Source organism: Oncorhynchus tshawytscha, linkage group LG09 (genome assembly GCF_018296145.1).
Source record: "Oncorhynchus tshawytscha isolate Ot180627B linkage group LG09, Otsh_v2.0, whole genome shotgun sequence".
Taxonomy (NCBI): Eukaryota; Metazoa; Chordata; class Actinopteri; order Salmoniformes; family Salmonidae; genus Oncorhynchus; species Oncorhynchus tshawytscha.
Window position 1 is genome coordinate 42753060 of NC_056437.1, and position 23115 is coordinate 42776174.

The 23115-nt window shown below is 43.1% G+C and overlaps 1 protein-coding gene across 3 annotated transcripts in view; it reads left to right on the forward strand.

The window, feature by feature from the left end:
- LOC112257994 (roundabout homolog 2-like) overlaps window positions 1–23115 on the forward strand; it is a 134298-nt gene that overhangs the window by 36361 nt on the left and 74822 nt on the right. The gene's annotated exons all lie outside the window — the stretch shown is intronic.

Here is a 23115-nt window from a genome sequence, read left to right on the forward strand (position 1 = left end):
ATGTGTGTTGTGTGTTGTGTGTGTATGTGTGTGTGCACTCAAACACATGCATGTGGGGGTCTGGGAGAAGAAGTGTGTCCATCTGATGAATGGGCATGTGCCTTAACTCAATTTTATACACTAATTGTAGTCTCACCCATTAAATTCTAATGACCGGTCATTTTTGACCGGGAACACCACAAGTGTACAAAATAAAACACCCCAAATCCTAATGTATTTTGTGTGTTCAGATGCCCTGTGTGGACAAAGTCCTTATGACAATCAGATTAAATGAACTATATTTTTCAGAGAGAACACTTGCAAATCGGTCCAATTCGACCGGAACACAACAGGAGGTTTAACCAAATAGCCACCAAATAATTTACATTTACAACCCCCCCTCCCCCCCCCTCCATTTGTTTTGTACACTGCTGTAATTCACATTTTATGATATTATCTATGCATATTCACTTCCCCCCTACCTACAATTACAAATGACCTCAACTAACCTGTACCCCCACACATTGACTCGGTACCGGTACCCCCTGTATATAGCCTCATTATTTTTATTTGATTACTTTTGTATTTTCTTAACTCTTCTTGAATTGCACTGTTGGTTAAGGGCTTGTAAGTAAGCCATTTCACAGTGACAAATAAAGTTTCACTTGATGTATCTAATTATAGACAAGTTGACTAACAAGTAGCCTACCAAATGTCGGAAATTATAAGCAGAAACATCTAAATCAGACAAAAACAATCCTGCACTCCCTGTCCAAAAGAATGTCCACCGTGTCTGACTGTACCTTACAGCGTATTTTCTATATTAGCGGGTAAGGGTCGGGTAAGGGCCACAGATTTTCATTTTATAACATACAGTGCATTCGGAAACTATTCAGACCCTTATACTTTTTCCACATTTTGTTACTTTACAGCCTTATTCTAAAATGTATCAAATACATATTTTTATTCCTCAATCTAAACACAATACCCCAAAATGCAGAAGCAAAGACATGTTTTTAGAAATGTTTGCAAATGTATTAAAATACAAAACAGAAATACCTTATTTACATAAGTATTCAGAACCTTTGCTATGGGACTCGAAATTGAGCTCATGTACATGCTGTTTCCATTGACCATCCTTGAGATGTTTCTAAATCTCCATCATTCTTAAATGGAAGATGTTGGGAACCACCAAGACTTTTCCTAGAGCTGGCCACCCAGCCAAACTGAGCAATCGGGGGAAAGGGCCATGGTCAGGGAGGTGACCAAGATCCCGATGGTCACTCTGAAGGAGCTCCAGAGTTCCTCTGGAGAAGGACAACCATCTCTGCAGCACTCTACCAATCAGGCTTTGTGGTAGTGGCCAAACAGAAGCCACTCCTCTGTAAAAGGCACATGAGTTTGCCAAAAGGTACCTAAAGACTCTCAGACCATGAGAAACAAGATTCTCTGGTCTGATGAAACCAAGATTGAACTCTTTGACCTGAATGCCAAGCGAAACGTCTGGAGGAAACATGGCACCATCCCTACGGTGAAGCATGGTGGTTGCAGCATCATGCTGTCTGGATGTTTTTCAGCTACAGGGACTGGGAGACTATTCAGGATCGATGGAAATATAAACAGAGCAAAGCACAGAGAGATCCTTGATGCAAACCTGCTCCAGAGCGATCAGGACCTTAGACTGGTGCAAAGGTTCACCTTCCAACAGGACATCAACCCTAAGCATGCAGCCAAGACAACTCAGGAGTAGCTTCGAGCAAGTCCTTGTCCTTGAGTTGCCCAGTCGGAACCCGAACTTAAACACGATCGAACATCTCTGGAAAGACCTGAAATTAGCTGTGCCGCAACACTCCCCATCAAACCTGACAGAGCTTGAGAAGATCTGCATCGAAAAGTGGGAGAAACTCCCCAAATACAGGTGTGCCAAGCTTGTATCGTCATACCCAAGAAGACTTGAGGCTGTAATCGCTGCCAAGGCTGATTCAACAAAGTAGTGAGTAAAGGGTCTGAAAACTTATGTAAATGTGATATTTCAGCTTTAAAAAAATAAATAATCTAAAACCTGTTTTTGCTTTGTCATTATGAAGTATTGTGTGTAGATTGATTAGGGGGAAAAACGATTTCATGCATTTTAGAATAAGGCTGTAACGTAGCAAAATGTGGAAAAAGTCAAGGGGTCTGAATACTTTCCAAATGCACTGTATAGTCGGTTGCGGATGGGATGGTTTATTAGCAATTGCTGCACCCTTTATTGCTTACCACTTTTCCCATGTGTTTTTTTCCTTTAGACTCCATGAAATGATTACCTCTTCCTAAATATTTGGTCAAATTATTCATTTTTGTGTATGGTTTCCTAGGAACAAGTGTGGCACAACTTACCCCACCCTCCCCTAGTTATTTAGGTAACAGCTAGCCCTTTGTTGGTGCTGTTCACGAGACATCGCATGCATCCCAAGTGGCACCCTATTTCCTTATAGTGCAGTACTTTTGTCCAAGGCCGATTTGGAACGTTGCTTCGAAACTGGCTTCAGTAAGAATGCCCCAGTGTGACGGCAGAGAGGTTGGAGAGGGCTTCTTGCCTGGCAGCAGACATGTTGCCCTATCGTACTCTCTTGAATTATGGCACTCAGTCCTGGGGGACTGTGGCCCAAATATATATCTACACACACACATAGCAGCCTCCCCCACCCAAAAACAGGGAAGGTGTATTGGGGATTAACCTCTTAGCCCTGGTCGGGTGAGCACAGCCAGAGCAGGAACACCAATATAGGAGATGGGAATGGACCATGAAGCGAGGCACTATGTGAACACCCCAAAGAGGTGTGTGTGTCCACAGGCTGCTTTCCAAGGCTGAAACAGACCAGTGCTGCTTTTGGGGGAAGAGGGCTAGGGCGAAGGGGGGAGAGAGGGTGAAGAAAGATAGAAAGGGAGAGGGGGTGTGTGATAGCGTGATGGGAGAAGAAGGGGGTGGGTGTCGGAACATTTCAGTTGCCAAGTTGTATTTTAATACGGCCCCTCTTGACTTTAAATATGTCTCTTTCAATCAAACTAGCCTAGTAGGCCTGAGGCATGGGGCTGACTGTTGGGGGGAGGAGATGCATGCAGGAGAGGGTAGAGGCCAAGCCAACCCCCATAAGCTACCCTCTCCTCCCTCCCTCTAACTCACTGTTACCAAGGAGCGTACTGGTCCTCCGCACACACAAATTGTAAACTGTAGGCTACACATATACACACACCCAGGGTAATCAGTAACATAACTTTTAGATTACCTAAACTCAGTAACGTAGTCTGATTACTTTCCGTTACTTTTGGATTACTTCACCCGTAAAACACAAGAAAAAAAAATATATTACCAATTTAACAACATTTATTGATGTTTGAGCCACTAATCAGAGCCACATTAGAACACATCACAAAACATTGTGACAAAAAGGTATTTAAGCACTGCATATCTGCCTCTAACATTAATCCTTCATCCTGATCTTGTCCATTTACACCTATAAGATCTGATCACAGTCAGACCACAATGCGTCTTTTAATCATGTACACCTGTCTAAAAATGTGGGCACAAACACAATGTTCAGGACAAAGGATATATGTTAAAACCAGGTATAAGTAAGGCCTTAAGTAACACGGCAACATGGATGTTGCTAAACACTTATCCCACCGGACACCAGTACAAAAAAGTATGAAAATGTATGCACTCACTACTTACTGTAAGTCTCTCTGAATAAGTGCGCATGCTAAATGACTAAAATGAGAAATAGAAATATGAAGATTTTTTTTTTTACAACATGCACAGTATAATCACACATTTAGACCACCAAGTAGTTTTTTAAGTTCAAGCAAAAAAAGTGCAGTATTGCATTGCAGTATGCCTATTCTGAAGCTAGCCTACTTAGATGATTGCTGTTGTATCGCAGCAAGAGAACATTCTCTAGATGAGCATCAGACATGCCGTTTCGCTGACAGGTAAACAGGTTTCCACCATCGCTGAAAAGGCACTCAACTGGGACACTGGAGGTCATGTGTAGGGTGGTACTTCAGAAACAAGTTCCCGGACTACGGGGAACGATTTCAAGGATTCTAAAGACTTGTCTTTGTCTTCGAGGTACTTCCTCACCTCATCCTCTGCAGTGCCACTGGCCTTTGTTGTTGCACCTCCAAACACAAAAAATGGTCTTCTGACTCATTCTGAGCTCCCTCATCAACCTGCGTGTTCTCCATAGAAGCTGCTTCTTAATGTGCTCTGCATCTCCTCTCTCTTTCCGGGGTTGAGCCAACACAGTCAAAACTTTGGCACGGTAGCAGTTGCCATTTTTGCCTCATGGGTGCTTAGCATAGGTCCAAACCGGCGGTCTGTAGCCTCAATGACCGCAGTGATGAGAATGTCGCAAGAGGTATTTTCTCTGAGAGGTTAGACTTCAAGCTTAGGATTGTTGTGATATGAAAGCCAAGAGAACAGTTCTTCTCTCCCTGAAGAAGATCAATAGAGAATGTGAGTGGCTCCTTGAGAAAAGCAATCTCACAAGGATGTCATTTTCTGCTCATACCCAGTTCTTCACCGATTTGCCCCAGCTGGTCATCTGTGAGGGCTATGGGTTTGGAGATGGCACGGTACTCTGAGCTCCATCTTGTCACACATGGCACAGTTACTTTCATGTTTGCAATGTCCTCTATTGGCTCTGAAGCTAATGTGGAATTGTGTGCTTTGTTCCAAATGCTGGAACATTTTGACATTGCACTTCTGTACAATTTTCATGATGGACCTTGGGATGCAGCTTTGTCCACCTCATTGGTGGTGATGAGGTCGAGGGTGTGTGCCACACAATGTTGATGTAAAGGGAGAAAAAGGTAATTGCTCAACCTCCTCTTCAAGAATCGCACCCACATCAAACCTCACTCCATCATCCGTCTCATCTTGCTCCTCTTCATTTCCTTTGAACTCCCGGAATGTCTTTACAAAGTTGCTTCCATTGTCTGTCAGGTGGCCCTCACTTTGTGCAGAATTTCAAAGTCTGCATTTTAACTTGACAGCAGTCACATCGTAGGTATGACGTCCTCTCAGTCTCACACAAGCCAAAGCAGCTGACTTCCTCCCCAAGGTGTCCTCCTTGAGCCAGTGGCATGTCATGCTGAAGAAGCTTCTGTTATGGGCAGACCAGATATCTGTTGTGGTGCAGACTGACTTTACAGTCTGGAGTTTGGTGGATGGAGCTTCTTTCGTGGACTCAAATTCCCTTTCAATTCGTTGCATTAAATGATTTCTACACATGACCTTTCTCCCACCACTGATTACTTCTACTAGCTTGCAGAATGAAGGCACCTCTACTAGTGAAAAGGGTTGCACATCCTCTATGACGAAGCCAAATACCAGGTGATTAACCCGGCTTTGTGAGGTGTGTGGTCCTCCTGGTTGTAGTTTTGCTTGTTTCAATGGTGTACAAAATGTCCCTTTTTGGTCATCTGTAGATGGCTGTGCATCTCTGCACTCCTCCATGTCACCTGGCTCACTTTTCCTTCTCAGGGTCGTCCATTGATTGGTATGCATCCTCTGAAAAAGCATAATGTAATTACTTAACTATGACACTACAGTATAAGTTAAATAACAGTGGAGTGAGCACCCTGTTATTGTTCCCATTAAGGATTTTAGCTTTTCAAAACTTTTGTCCACCCTTTTGAAACATATGTTTCACTTTCTACAGTCTGCCCCTGTCTGATAAACACAGAGCTGGGGTTGGAACATGTACATTTATTTATTTTCTTAACTTCTTAAAGCATTGTTGGTTAAGGGCTTGTAAGTAAGCATTTCACTGTAAGGTCTACTACACCTGTTGTATTCGGCGCATGTGACAAGTACAATTTGATTTGATTTGACATGTAACCACTCACACATGGAGAAAGCTGTGGATGCAAGGATGTCTATGGTGGTTTATATTGTTTGTCTAGAAATACTCAAATATAAAAACGAAACAATGGACTAATACAGTATTATACTTTGAGTTATGATTGAATAACACAGGCATTTATTTTGTTGAAAAAAACAATTGAACCGCAGGAAAACTGCAGTGTGGCTTTATTGATTTGGGTAGCATGTTACTCTGAAACCATAGCTAGCTAACTAAGTTAGCAACAACCCTGAGAGTCAGCATCTTGTTATGTTGGGTTACAGAGTGCAACTAGCTTTCAAAAATTGGCTAAGCTATGTAGCCCAGTAAATCTCACCCAACTATCTACAACTGATTTATCGTAGTTAACAAATTATCACAATAGCATACTTGTTATGATATCTTTCTAACTACAGTAGCAAGCAACCAACAGAGCAACTTTAAGTGAGCAGCATACCACATAGTGTAGGAGAGTTGGCAAGAAAATTAGCAAACTAAACAGGCTAGCTAGCTAGAAATCTGACTAACTAGCTAGCTAGTACTCTCTGAAATCTCTGACCTATGCTGGAACATTGGTAACATTGTGAAGACAACCTGTGTCTCTAGAGACTAGCTAAGCAAGCTAACACGCCACACCTGCCAATCGTCATCCTTACCTCCAAGTGTTTCTTCAGTTTGGAAGTGGAGTGTCTGGATGTCGACAGCAGCTTTACTGTGGGCAAACAGTTTGCATTGAACTGTAACATTCCTGCCCTTTTCTTCTTTGAACACAAATTGTTCTTTGAAACGTGTATGTTGCTCAGGCGGGAAGATCAGAGTAGCACTTTTTCAGTTGACTGAAGCTAATATGAAAGGTAATTAAGAAAAAAGGGAATTGTTTCATGAACATTTTTTTCCAGCAAACATCCCTTTATAATCTCATAAGTAATCATCTACTTTTTCAAAAGTATTGGTAATCTGCTTATAATATTTTAGCTGGTAACGTAATGGATTACAGTTACAGTTTTTTTGTAATCCGTTACTCCCCAACCCTGCACACACTTTTGCTCTCTCTCTCTCTCTCTCTCTCTCTCTCTCTCTCTCTCTCTCTCTCTCATAGTCATTTATCCAGAGCAATTTACAGTTCCTTCATCTTAAGGTAGCTAGGTCAGTCAACAACATATCACGGTTATAATAAGCAACAACAAGACAAGTGTTAGTGCAAGAAAGGAAAGGTTGTCTCTCTCTCTCTCAACCCCCATAACGCCTTACTCCCCCTGATAATGAGGGCCTGCAGGTCACAGTCACCCTCCACATTGACCCGAGCAGACAACACACACTCATTTATAACTCCAATTTGTCGCCCTGACAGGTCCGGGTGTGAAAGGCTGCTGGGAGGCCGAGGCACGGGCGTTTATTAGCACTTAGAAAGCCCTAAAATGTTGCACCTTGACAGCTCACCTCGTCCATCTCTCCCTCCCCGGCCTCTGCCGGCCTCCACTGACTATTTTTGTGGCAGTCCGAGCCACCGTGTTTTATGTCATGTGAGGTTGAGATACGGACGTTGTTTTTTCGTGGTTATGGGACGTGTTTTCATGAGATGACCCGGCCAAAGCTGATGAGTTTTGAGAAGCTGTAAAGAACTGTATGCTTTCTGTCATGCATCCATTCTACATTTACATTGTAGTTATCCAGAGCAATTTACAGTTAGTGCATTCATCTTGGCATAGTCAGTACACTTTTCCTCAACAAAGTAGTTATCAGCAAAGTCAGAGCTAGGGGGGAGGGGGGAGACAAGTGTTGGGTTCAGGAATGTTTTTTTGTGTGTGTGGGGGAGATTTTTTAAGGTACTGTTTGAAAAGGTAGGATTTTAGGTGCTTTCGGAAGATGGGTAGGGACTCTGCTGTCCTAGCTGTCACCACCTGGGTGTCATTAGGGGGGAAGGAGAAAAGTAGTGGTTGGAAAATGGGTAGTGGCTGGACAATAGACATGACGGGAAACCTGATTTGTAAACAGTATTACCTCGTATAGCTACCCAAATGGAAACACGTATTTATCAAACACGCAAACGCTGTGTTTCACACATTGTCTCATCATCTTCTGTCCAGTAAAATAAAACAGAAAAAAACAGGTATCTGCATGGCGGTGTGTCAGAACTCCCCTCAACCTGGTGGGTCCTGTGCGTTTTCTCTGTCATAAAGGAAATCATTTTTCATGCCCCGTCACCGCCGGGGTGGGGCCAGCTGCCTTTCATCCATCAGCCGCCAAAAGGTTGGTGTTTGGGGGTCTGTGAGGGTAAGGGGAGGAATCCCCAGCTGTTGTGTGTTAACTGGACTCAGCTGACGGGCCTAACCAGGGGAGACAGCGTCTAAATGAGTGGCTCGACAAGGAAAAACACGCACCACAAAAAAAGAGGGGGATAAAATGAGGAGAAATGAGGGAAGGAGAGAAGTAAATGCACCATCAGGGTCCTGTGGCTGGGGGGGATGGACCATCCTGGACTGGACAGATCCCCCCCCAGCTTCCCCTCCTCCCCCTTCTCATTTCCCTATCGTCCCCAAGGCAATATCTGTCTGGGTCCTTCAGTGCTTGCCTCACCATAGCAGCCCCAGCCTTCCCTGCCTCCATCAACCAGTCTCATTATCCAGAGTGGGTCCTTCCTTTATCCCTATCGGGAATTTGGAGATGATGAAACGTCCAGGGGAGAGCGTCGAGGGAGGTGTGTGTGCGTGTGTGTGTGTGTGTGTATGAGGGGTCTCTGGGTGGGACAGATGTCCAAGCCACACGTGCCTTTAAGCTCCAAACAAGCCCCCCCTACACATACACGCACACCTCCCCCTCAAAGCACCCGTCCAGCTCATGCCACCAATCCCCCCCAACACACACATGCACACTCCATGACAGCTGTGGTCCTAGCAGTAGACAGGGATATCTGTCTGCGTCCCAACACTAATAGCCCCTCCATTATGAGGGGTAACTAGAGATTGTCTGTCCCGGAGGTACACACACACACATGCGCACACACACACACAATCTGACAGACACTTCTGCAATTTACAAGCAGGAGCAGCATATGGCTATCAGGTTTCATACCAAATGCCATTGATTATTTAGTCCAAATATGTCATTTATTTCTGCACAATGCATGCCATTTCAGTGTATAGCCTACCAAATTCTTACCTGGTCTACCTTATGAACCCATGTTGACATAGACTATCTGCCATGTTGAGTAGATTTGTAGAACCATTAAGGCAATTTTACAAGAACCAAATATTTTTGATTTTTACCTTAATTTAACTAAACTAGGCAAGTCAGTTAATTCTTTTTTACAATGACAGCCTAGGAACAGTGGGTTAACTGCCTTGTTCAGGGGCAGAGCGACATATTTTTTACCTTGTTAGCTCAGGGATTCGACCTAGCAACCTTTCAGGTAATGGCCCAACACTTTAACCACTAGGCTACCTGCCGCCCCAAAACATCCCCAATTGCTTACTGTTTTCAGCTCATTACCCTCAATTGTGCAAATCAGCTCTGATTTTCAGAGAGAGAGAGAAGAGAGAGAGAGAGAGAGAGAGAGAGAGAGAGAGAGAGAGAGAGAGAGAGAGAGAGAGAGAGAGAGAGAGAGAGAGAGAGAGAGAGAGAGAGAGAGAGAGAGAGAGAGAGAGAGAGAGAGAGAGAGAGAGAGAGAGAGAGAGAGAGAGAGAGAGAGAGAGAGAGAGAGAGAGAGAGAGAGAGAGAGAGAGAGAGAGAGAGAGAGAGAGAGAAAATCCGTTAAATTACCAGAAAGAAATATTGTAATCAGATTACCAATACTTTTGAAGAAGTAGATAATTACTTCGAGGATTACTTTCACATTTAGAAGGGATGTTTGTGGGATTTTTTTTTCATGAAACAGAGCCAGAACAATAAAAAATGTGTTACTGTCCCAATACTTTTGTAGCTCACTGTATAACACCACATCCAACAGACTGTCACGCTGCGTAACGCGGCTAACTAAGCTTATCACACAAAGCTGTACAATATTACAGATAGTCATGCTAATGTTTGGTGTTTGCGCTAGTGCCCAGTTGACTCCCATTCACTCCTTGAAGGAGAGCTCTCCTTGTCTCAGAATTGCCCAGAATGCACAGAGTGCTGCTCAAAGAGCGAAGAGACATGAGAAAGGAGTTAGCTGTTACTTTAAAGGTCAATCTAAAACCCGACAAAACTCAAGGAACATTATATATTATGAGGTTTAAATGGCTCAGCTTCAAAATGTTAGTGATCAATTTAGTGATACCTGAGCCCTACCCATACCCTAGTTATTGATGAAAAAACAGGCACTACCCACCCTAACCCGATGTATAACGTCGGGGCCCGTCAGGCTCGCATCGGGTAGCAGAGCTCTAATGTCACTCAATGTGTGTATGTGTGGCTGCATGTGTATTTGTGTCTATTTGTGAATTTACAGGCTAATCCTAGTGAAAGTGTAGGGGCCAGGAACCCATGGGGCCCCCATGGAGAGGCCCCCTAAGGCCTACCATCTGCACGCCACCCCCAGTCCCACCCACCAACATTCACTTTTATTGATCACCAATTCGGGGACCCCTCCAAGACACTCAATCCCCCCACCCCCTATACATCTGCCTATGCATCTGGTTTCCGAGACAAAATAAACATATATCTCCCTCGTAGAGAAAACAGACACGCAAACCATGAGGCCATATAGACTGGGTTTCATGTTTGAAAAATATGTCAAAGATGACATTGTGACATTCTTGAGGGGTGGAGAGCCTAGGCCTATTTAATTCAACACATAAGAGATGAGGCAAAGATTGCGTACATTGACCTTTTCATTATAGGCACTGGCCGGTTTCATTGAATGTCAAACACACCCCATCGATACAGCACAGGAGATGGAGGCTTAGACGGCTATGAATAAACTATGACTTTATGTATATCCAGAGTTGTATAATGTATTAGGATTTGAATCTCCCATTTGGAATCGTATCAGTGGTCTGGGGGGCTTGTTAAAGTGTGTGTGAGGATATTATGTTTCACTGGTTTCAAATCAGATCAATGCTTGAGGATGATAAAACGCAGTGATTAGTGTGTGTGGAGCCCTCAATAACCCGTCTCCTGTGTGTGTGTGTGTGTGTGTGTGTGTCTGTGACAGATTGCCTCATATCAGCTTGAGATGCAAGTGGACAGATTGTCAGATGACCGCCTCAAACCCCCACACAACAGAGCCTGAACACTCACTCTCTCTCTCCCCCTCGGTCCCCACCAGCCTAAGACCATCCCTCAATCTCTGTCTCTCTCCATCATCTATTTGAATATTTATTAATGAGTAGGGCTAGGGCTGGGCGATATGGCCAAAATCTCATATCCCGATATAGGTCATTTCATATCCCGATAAACGATACACATCACGATATAGCACATTTTCTGTAAATTCAATTTATAAAAAGTTTATATAGAATGACCACATGTAAAGGCCTATTTCTTAATACAGTTTGTATTATACTCAACAAATGAAAAGGTAGTTACTTATATTTGATTATTTATTTTATTGAGAACCTGTGCAAATTTTCAATTAAGCATGTACAAAATCTTAAAAAGATAAATAGAAAACACAAAATAAATATAGGCCTAAAATATATATATATATTTTTGGTGGCTTGCCTGTTTTCGCATATTATTTTGGCATTAATACGTGTCACAAATCAATTTGCATTTGGTACCTTGGGTCGAGTGTTTGCACCAACTCACCAAACCCCTGTTTCTCAACCGTGTAAATTGGGGCCATGTCTTTGCAGATGTAAGTTGTAATGGCAGCTGTTATCTCCTTCCATCTTCCTGATTCTTTGCCATATGGTGTGCCGCGGGCAAAAGCCTCTTGCAACGTCTGAGTCGGGTGTTTGTTTTGAGCACTCGACTGTACTTTTTTGGGTCTCATCCGTAGACTCTCTCCGTACTGTTTCACATGATTCTTGCGTAGGTGGTAAGAGGTTAGTGGTGTTTGAGCCTGTTGTCGGGACCGGCCTGCGGCATATTTTGCAGTGGACGGTTTTCTGGTCCGTGTCAGACTTTTTATACCCAAACCAAGTCCATGCGACCAAAGTTGCCCCTCTTTTAGGTACCAGCTCCGTGTCTCCGTGCTCTGTGTCATGTTCACTCTTCCATGTTTGTTTGTGTTGCAAATTTCCTTCCACACGGCAAGTGTGGAAGAACGCAAAGCGTTGTCCAATTGACGAAAAAGATTGCCGTAAAGAGTGTGATTTGCGACACAAGGAAATAAACGATAGAGCACAATATGAAACGCTAGAGGTTTTTCTATGGTCACATGATATATATATATCTCATATCGCCCAGCCCTAGGGCTGCTGAAAATGACTTGTCAGGAGGAAAAAACACACACAAGCATCTTCCTGAACATCTGGTGAATGTGATGAACATTTGATGATACCGATAAAGTAGATTTTTAATTAAAAGTGAGCCGCCTGCCTGCCCCGAGCATTTATGTCAAATCATGAGCACAAACAATGCACTGATATATTAGCAAGGACCTGACATTGAATAGTGTCGTTGTAGTCGGGGCATATTGTAAGTGTGACACATTGCAAAGAGTCATTCGCCGGTCACTGGTGAAGAGATTGATATTATAAATACACAATGTTGATATTGTTGATTTTGTTTAAATGCGCAACTTCTTATCTTTGTTTGATTCAATGTAATGGATATGTTTGCATGTAGATGACAGAGTGGTAAGCTTAGACTTGTTTTTTGTCATTTTGTATGACAACTGTATTTGCCATTAGCGTACACAAACAGCTACATTGGAGGAGAGACTCACGTTGACAGCTAACTCAAACAGCTGTGCCTTGTGATTGTTGACTGTAAAAGAGCTAGCTCACACAGAAAAGGCGATAGATGGTGATAGATGGAATGGGGTTTCCTTCATTAGGGTCTACCTTTCTCATACAGTCCATTAGTGTGTTTTATTTATAAGCAACGCTTGTGTGTATCTGTGTGTGTTTTTTTTTGTTTTTTTACATATCTGTGTCTATGTGTGTGTGCATGTCTCTCAGCTTGTGTGGTGTGTCCCGCTCTGTGTGTCCCTGTGTGTGTGTTTCCCCCTCCTAATTGAAGTGGACCATGCAGGCCCTGCGGTAAGGATTATACCTGGCTTTGTTGAGAGGCTTCCCCCAAGGGGGCGTCAGTACTGGCGGGTCAAGGGTCATCTGCTTAATCTTGCCCCACAGGGGCTTTATGGGTAATTGTCAGTGCTTAATCAAGTTTTTGTGGAGCCCTCTTCTCTCAAAGCTGCTGGTTTATGGGCCCTGGTCAAAAGTAGTGCACTAAATAGGCAATAGTCTTCCATTTGGGATGCATCCAGTGAAGCCAAGACAAGGAAGGAGAGTGAAGAGAGGAATCCAAGGAACTAGGAGCAAGGGACCCTTGTATAGGGTGTGACAGGTCAACTCAAGCTTTCCCTAACCTTGTGGCACTCCAATCCGGACCCGGGAAGTAGCAAGCTCAGTAGGTTCCCCCAAACCACATGCTGTGAATGGACGGTCCCTAAGTAGTTTTGGTGGTGCACTGTTTTGGTCTGGGTTAATGATGTTTGGGTAAAGGTTGATATGATGTTGAGATAAGGTCAGGGGCTGTGTGTGTGGTGTGAGCGGTTAAACACCAGCCTCAACAGTTAATTCAGTTTATTCACCCCAGAAAACCTCTCTTCTAGTATATATCTCTGTGGCACTGTTGGGTGAAAATAAAACACATCCCCAATTCTCTCTCAATCTGACACTTCAATCTGGTATTACCTTGCTTATAAACAAAACACGCTGATGTATGTAGACACACACGCACCCACACACACACACACACTCGAGAAGGGACGCCACGCTATCTTGACATTTGGAGAAATGATCACAAACATAAGCGATGAGAGGGCCCCATTGACAGAGATAGGGAGTCCTCATAAGGGAGGTTACCCATCATCAGTATAGATAAAGAATGTCCTCATAAGGGAGGTTAGCCATGACATAGATAGGGAGTGTCCCCATAAGGATGGTTATGGTAATGTGCTCAGGTTTTGTTGGCTTTTCTCATCCTTCATTATAGGAGCGAGTTGTCATTAATCAGATTAAGTTCAGATCCACCCTGCTGGGGTGACATTGTGGGGACATTAGTGGCTAAATGACAGTGTTAATGACCAGCACAACCCCCCAGGGTAAAGCACATACACTCACACACATGTATAAGTACACGCACACAGATTGGTCCCTTAAAGATCTGTAGATTGAGTTTGAGACTAATTCATTACTGTAAAACAAGGCAGTTGCAGGGTACTGAATTGGGACCTACCGTCACTCTCTATCCAATCAGTTGCAGGGTACTGAATTGGGACCTACCGTCACTCTCTATTCAATCAGTTGCAGGGTACTGAATTGGGACCTACCGTCACTCTCTATTCAATCAGTTGCAGGGTACTGAATTGGGGCCTACCGTCACTCTCTATTCAATCAGTTGCAGGGTACTGAATTGGGACCTACCGTCACTCTCTATTCAATCAGTTGCAGGGTACTGAATTGGGACCTACCGTCACTCTCTATTCAATCAGTTGCAGGGTACTGAATTGGGACCTACCGTCACTCTCTATTCAATCAGTTGCAGGGTACTGAATTGGGGCCTACCGTCACTCTCTATTCAATCAGTTGCAGGGTACTGAATTGGGACCTACCGTCACTCTCTATTCAATCAGTTGCAGGGTACTGAATTGGGACCTACCGTCACTCTCTATTCAATCAGTTGCAGGGTACTGAATTGGGACCTACCGTCACTCTCTATTCAATCAGTTGCAGGGTACTGAATTGGGGCCTACCATCACTCTCTATTCAATCAGTTGCAGGGTACTGAATTGGGACCTACCATCACTCTCTATTCAATCAGTTGCAGGGTACTGAATTGGGACCTACCATCACTCTCTATTCAATCAGTTGCAGGGTACTGAAATGGGACCTACCATCACTCTCTATTCAATCAGTTGCAGGGTACTGAAATGGGACCTACCATCACTCTCTATTCAATCAGTTGCAGGGTACTGAAATGGGACCTACCATCACTCTCTATTCAATCAGTTGCAGGGTACTGAAATGGGACCTACCATCACTCTCTATTCAATCAGTTGCAGGGTACTGAATTGGGACCTACCGTCACTCTCTATTCAATCAGTTGCAGGGTACTGAATTGGGGCCTACCGTCACTCTCTATTCAATCAGTTGCAGGGTACTGAATTGGGGCCTACCATCACTCTCTATTCAATCAGTTGCAGGGTACTGAATTGGGGCCTACCATCACTCTCTATTCAATCAGTTGCCGGGTACTGAAATGGGACCTACCATCACTCTCTATTCAATCAGTTGCAGGGTACTGAAATGGGACCTACCATCACTCTCTATTCAATCAGTTGCAGGGTACTGAAATGGGACCTACCATCACTCTCTATTCAATCAGTTGCAGGGTACTGAAATGGGACCTACCGTCACTCTCTATTCAATCAGTTGCCGGTTACTGAAATGGGACCTACCATCACTCTCTATTCAATCAGTTGCAGGGTACTGAAATGGGACCTACCGTCACTCTCTATTCAATCAGTTGCCGGTTACTGAAATGGGACCTACCATCACTCTCTATTCAATCAGTTGCCGGGTACTGAAATGGGACCTCACCAATCAGTTGCCGGTTACTGAAATGGGACCTCCATCACTATTCAATCAGTTGCCGGTTACTGAAATGGGACCTACCAATCAGTTGCTTACTGAAATGGGACCTATTCAATCAGTTGCCGGTTACTGAAATGGGACCTACCATCACTCTCTATTCAATCAGTTGCCGGTTACTGAAATGGGACCTTTGCCGGTTACTGAAATGGGACCTACCATCACTCTCTATTCAATCAGTTGCCGGTTACTGAATTGGGACCTACCATCACTCTCTATTCAATCAGTTGCCGGGTACTGAAATGGGACCTACCATCACTCTCTATTCAATCAGTTGCCGGTTACTGAAATGGGACCTACCATCACTCTCTATTCAATCAGTTGCCGGTTACTGAAATGGGACCTACCTACTCTCTATTCAATCAGTTGCACTGAAATGGGACCTACCATCACTCTCTATTCAATCAGTTGCCTGGTTACTGAAAATGGGACCTACCATCACTCTCTATTCAATCAGTTGCCGGTTACTGAAATGGGACCTACCATCACTCTCTATTCAATCAGTTGCCGGTTACTGAAATGGGACCTCACCAATCACTCTGAAATGGGACCTACCATTCAAATCAGTTGCCGGTTACTGAAATGGGACCTACCATCACTCTCTATTCAATCAGTTGCCGGTTACTGAAATGGGACCTACCATCACTCTCTATTCAATCAGTTGCCGGTTACTGAATTGGGACCTACCGTCACTCTCTATTCAATCAGTTGCCGGTTACTGAAATGGGACCTACCATCACTCTCTATTCAATCAGTTGCCGGTTACTGAAATGGGACACACCTGTGAACTGTTTTCAACACCTAGTGTTTTCCTTGTCTAATAGTGAGAAATAACAGTCACCACCTCTGTCCCTGGTAGAGTGTTCAGCAATTAGGCTAGTGTTAATTAGTCTCACTCACACTAAGTGAGAAAGGAGGAAAAACACGTATTCTCGGTTCACTAAGGGATAGTGATGTTTTTTGGAGTGTTTCTTTAAGAGTTTAAATCTGAATATCTGAATAGTATCTGTGTGTGTCTGTATCTGTGTGTATAATAATTGAGCGCAGTTGCAATTAATGCCTTCCAACTTGTCTTCCATTTTTTTGGAGGAACACTTTTTGGATGGAAATCTTTCCTCTGATCATTTTACTGGCAGATTTGACTGCTCTGCACTTTCCATACTCATGGGAGAAGGTTCAGTGTGGACGTAGTGAGAATGTCTACGCATTGATATAATTTCTGAATATTACTAATCAGGTCATCATAACGTATGCAAAACATTCACCCCCATGACTCTCTCACACATCAATAAATCATCTACCAGCCTTGATGTCCCAATCTCAAATTCACACATATTTTCAAAGATGAGTGTGCGATTTTGTGTTGAAAGCTGAGTAACTTTAGAAGGTGAAGACACCCCCTATTTTCCCAAGTTTCCCATCAGCTAACTGTGGGACAGAAGCTGACGTGAAAGGCAATGTCCATTTTTACAAAAATGGGGTTAAGGGGTGATATTTGAGAAGGAAAGGAGCCTGGGGTTAGACAGTGATCCCTCTCATAGTTTCAGGTACACCCCACCCGCCCACCCCTCCAAATCCCTAGTGGCTTAGGCCAGGCTGCTAGCTCGAAGGCAAGTGTAGCTTTGGCCTCTTTAGGTAGGCCACTGTATGTCAAGATCTCATCTGGGAGCAACAAAAGCCTGGATCACACCTGAAACCTGATAGGGACTCAAAAAGAGAAGGAGAGAAAGAACAAGGAGAGAGAGAGAGAAAGAAAATGCCTTCAGGTAGCGACCGCAAGCAGGAGGCTTAAGAGAGATGAGAGGAGAAAGAGGGATGAGGGGAACGAAGGATCGGGGGGGTGACTGACCGAAGACACCTTACAGGCAGATCATTCATGCATTATTAATAGGTGGATAGAGAATATGAGAGCGAGAGAGAGAGAGGGAGAGCAGTGACGTGTTGTGTGGTTGGTGTCTGAGTAGGCACTGGCGATTATCAATGCGAGATGTACTCACAACTAAACCTTGATGAAGCCCAAGTTCACCGTACAATGGATAGCTCCAACAACCAGAGTGACATAGGCTAGAAAATCTTTAAATTACATTTTTAAAAATCACCAAATGTAAATACCAATGTAACCAGCGTACACAAGCTATAGCCTCCGATAGCGGCATATTTCATATCAACCGACAAAATGACACACTACTCAACTCAGCTCAGCCAAAGACCGATGTAGCATCCACAGATACATTCAATAGGGGGCACTAAAAGTTCAGTATTTAAACGTATTTAATTCGAAAAGTTTGAAAAGCAAATGCCTTAGCCTTTCACAATGCATTTACAGTTATTCCAAAGCACCACGCACACACACACACACACACACACACACACACACAATAATATTATTATTATGTGAAATATTATTACACACAAATATATACAGTTGAAGTCGGAAGTTTACATACACCTTAGCCAAATACATTTAAATTCAGTTTTTCACAATTCCTGACATTTAATCCTAGTACAAATTCCCTGTCTTAGATCAGTTAGGATCACCACTTAAATAAAGGTTTAAAAAAAGTGTCATCCTTGGCCATGAAATGCTGTCACACAGAGAGGTCCAGCCTGAAGGACAGACAAATGGACTTCATTTAAAAGTTAAGGTAGGCCTAATTAATTTCCATTTCCTTTGCAATTTGCGGGTTAGGCTATTGTTTAACTGAACATGAAAATACACAACATCCCTTTGATGCATTTGATTTATAAAGCTAGAATTTTGTTTTGATGAGACAATATTTTGACGTTTTAAACAGAATTTTTGTTTGTTGATTTCGATTGTTGATGTGGAAATTATGTTAGAACCTTAATTATAATATATAGTTGAAATCAGACGTTTACAAACATTGAGGTTCGAGTCATTAAAACTCCTTTTTCAATCACTCCACAAATTTCTTGTTAGCAAACTATAGTTTTGGCAAGTCAGTTAAGACATCTACTTTAACAATTGTTTACAGACAGATTATTTCACAATTCCAGTGGGTCAGAAGTTACATCCACTCAGTTGACTTTGCCTTTAAACAGCGTGGAAAATTCCAGAAAATTCTGTCATGGCTTTAGAAGCTTCTGATAGGCTAATTGACATCATTTGAGTGAATTGGAGTTGTACCTGTGGATGTATTTCAAGGCCTAAGTTCAAACTCAGTGCTTCTTTGGGAAAATCAAAAGAAATCAGCCAAGACCTCAGGAAAACAAATTGTAGACCTCCACAAGTCTGGTTCATCCTTGGGAGTAATTTCCAAACACCTGATGGTACCAAGTTCTGCTGTACAAAAAATAGTATGCAAGAATAAACACCATGGGACCACGCAGCCGTCATACCGCTCAGGAAGGAGATGCGTTCTGTCTCCGAGAGATGAACGTACTTTGGTGCGAAAAGTGCAAATCAATCCCAGAACGACATCAAAGGACCTTGTGAAGATGCTGGAGGAAACCGGTACAAAAAGTATCTATATCCACAGTAAAATGAGTCCTATATTGACGTAACCTGCACATGGGGGGACAAAGATCATACTTTTTGAAGAAATGTCCTCTGGTCTGATGAAATAAATATAAAACTGTTTGGCAATAATAACCATCGTTATGTTTGGAGGAAAAAGGGGGAGGCTTGCAAGCTGAAGAACACCTTCCCAACCGTGAAGCACGGGGGAGGCAGCATCATGTTGTGGGGGTGCTTTGCTGCAGGAGGAACTGGTACTCTTCACAAAGTAGTTGGCATCATGAGGAAGGAAAATTATGTGGATATGTTGAAGCAACATCTCAAGACATCAGTCAGGAAGTTAAAGCTTGGTCACAAATGAGTCTTCCAAATGGACAATGACCCCAAGCATACTTCAAAATTGTGGCAATTTTGGCTTAAGACAACAAAATCAAGGTATTGGAGTGGCCATCACAAAGACCTGACATCAATCCTATTGTGAGCAGAAATGTGGACAACAAATTTGTGGACAGAACTGAAAAAGCATGTGCGCGCATAGATGCCTACAAACCTGACTGGGCCAACATTCACCCAACTTATTGTGGAAAGCTTGTGGAAGGCTACCCGAAAAGTTTGACCCAAGTTAAACAATTTAAAGGCAATACTACCAAATACTAATTGATTGTATGTAAACTTCTGACCCACTGGGAATGTGATGAAAGAAATAAAAGCTGAAATAAATCGTTCTCTCTACTATTATTCTGACATTTCACACTCTTAAAATAAACTAGGTGTCACACCCTGACCATAGTTTGCTTTGTATGTTTCTATGTTTTGATTGGTCATTCTATGTTGGATGTCTTGTTTGTCTATTTCTATGTCTGGCCTGATATGGTTCGCAATCAGAGGCAGGTGTTAGTCATTGTCTCTGATTGGGAACCATATTTAGGTAGCCTGGGTTTCACTGTGTGTTTGTGGGTGATTGTTCCTGTCTCTGTGTTTTGCACCAGATAGGGCTGTTTTGGGTTTTCAAGTTTCTTGTGTTTGTTAGTTTGTTCATGTGAAGTGATTTATTAAAACATGAATCAAAATAACCATGCTGCGCTTTGGTCCGCCTCTCCGTCAATGGAAGAAATCCCTTACACTAGGCAAGTCAGATAACAAATTCTTATTTTACAATGCGGCCTACCCCAGCCAAACCCTACCCTAACCTGGATGACGTTGGGTGAATTGTGCGCTGCCCTATGGGAATTCCGATCATAGCCAGTTGTGATACAGCCCGGGATCAAACTAGGGTCTGTAGTGACACCTCTGGCACTGAGATGCAGTGCATTAGACCCGCCGTGCCACTCAGGAGCTCTAAAATGATCAAACCTGGCTTCCATTTGAACACTGATAAGGTCCAAAATACTGTAAAACATTCCTCTCCTCTCATCTCTGATTGGCTGTGTGCCAGGCAGCTTTGTCAGTGTAACGGTTTTCTTTAGGTGAAGTAGAGGCGGACCAAAATGCAGCATGGTTATATTGATAAAAGATAAAAAAAGATAAACACGAACACTACAAAAACAATAAACGTGGAAAACCAAAAACAGCCCTATCTGGTGCAAAACGCAGAGACCGGAACAATCACCCACAAACACACAGTGAAACCCAGGCTACCTAAATATGGTTCCCAATCAGAGACAATGACTAACACCTGCCTCTGATTGAGAACCATATCAGGCCAGACATAGAAATAGACAAACAAGACATCCAACATAGAATGCCCACTCAGATCACACCCTGAACAACAAAAACATAGAAACATACAAAGCAAACTATGGTCAGGGTGTGACAGTCAGGGCGAGTATGGTACATTAGATCGGGCGATTTTCTGTCCCTTCCTCTGAAGGTCAGGAAGTGCAGGTGTTAGTCTCCCTCTCTGAATTATACCAAGTTATCCTTGAAAATACAACTTGAAAACGTTTGGGGTGCAGTACAGTGTACATTTGTCCTTTTCTTTTTCTAGCTAGCTTCAATCATTTCAAGGGATGCGTGAGCCAAATGATGTAGACACGGCCAAATGATCAGAGCTTACCCACACATGCAATACGCATGCACAAAATATGAAATTGGCTCAATGCAACAAATGAAGCTAGGCAAAGCAGCGAGGTCTATGCTGTTCATTGACAGTGACTGGAATCAGGAACGGCCGCGAATGCCTGTTTTGAATGCCAAGTTTTGAATGGATTTGAATTGATGGGAAGGAAGGCATGAATACCCTATAACACGTTTTGATGCAGTTCTAGCACATTTTGAGATTTTGAGCATACAACAACCTTGAAAGAAAACAGATAAAAAATGATGAAACAGCTTTTCATAACAGCTTTTCTTATTATATTATCACAGGGTAAGCACTGCCACTGTATGAAAGACAGTGTCTTGTTTTGTTGTTCGCATGAGACCAAATTATGATTTGCCTCCGCAGGCCTCTCAGTGAGATGGTTATTCAGCTCTTCATGTGATTGGCTGACACACTCACACATTGTTGACATGAGGGTTGAAGTTACCCCTAAGCACTGATCCAAGGTCATATACTCCCGTTTTTACTCCCAATGGTTAAAGTTGGGACTAACAGATGATAAGATGACTCTAGATCTGTCATTAAGGGCAACTTCTACTCAAAGCACTGAAACTACCTAGAACTCTGTCCAAACGTCTCCAATCACTAGCCACTTGTGGCCTAAGTGAAATACGAACAAATACCAACTCCACTATCCTCATAGTTATTTTTAACACACTAATACAGGCTACTGCCATTTTCCAACAGACTCCATTCAGTTTAATCCATATATTCAGCAGCCTGGCATTAGAGTATATTGGATCGAGTCCAGAGCAATATCCCTTCTCCTCATAAACTTTATCCTCACGGAAACTTTATCCTCTGGTGCTAGCTTAAGGGCATAGCCAGGCACCAATTGGATAGTGGCAGAGTGAAATAACGATTGAATGCGGGTCAATTCGGAGAGATACGGAAGGAGAGCAGCAGACTACACTAATGGAAGTGGCGAAGAGGTACAGAAGAATCTGATAAAGAGTCATTCAATGGGAATACAGATTGAGGGAAGAAGAAGGGTTGATGGTTGATTACATCTGGCCTGTAGGTGTGGTTTGATAGAGGGTGGTTGGTTATTATTGGTAGAGTTGATGTTGTTGGTGTGCGCGGTTGTATGTGTGTGTAGGTGTGTTTGTGAGTGTTCGTATTTCTATAAGCTTTTGTCTTATGCTCTGTGTGCAAGTGTGTGTACATGTTTGTCTCTTTTGTATGTTCTGTAAGTGTTTGTGTTTCTGTCTCATGCATATGGATGTGTGTGTGTCTGGGGAGTGTGTTAGGCCGATTGAATAATTCATCCACCTTGTGTCAGAAAGGAGCCTGTCCATTATTGATGAGCCGCTATGCCACAGGCACATGCGCGCGCACTCACACACACACACACACACACACACACACACACACACACACACACACACACACACACACACACACACACACACACACACACACACACACACACACACTCAGGACACTGAGTAAATTAAGACCATAGGGAGGCAACACGCACACACACACATGCACACACACACACACACTCAGGACACTGAGTCAATGAACACCATAGGAAGGCAACACACACACACACACCATTTTTTTTTTATCACAAGTCATATCATTATTATCCCAGTATTGAGGGGCTTTGGGTCATTCAACTAAATCATACACTGAGAGCCGCTCCTGCGTGTTGAATTTCATCTGTTTTGCATTCACCCTTTTTTTTAAACTAGACTTGATAGCGGAGACAGCACAAAGCTTTATGGCATACAGGTCGTACTTACACATGAAACTTAGACTACATTATAATGCATTCATGCAGCCACCCTGCACAGTGAAAGAGGTGGTAGACTACCCTAACTTACAATTTCTGATGTGGACTTTCAAGGTATCTTTGTGACTCTCCCTTACAGAGGGAAAAGCAGAGCTATTGTGATCTTGCTATTACCTCTCCAA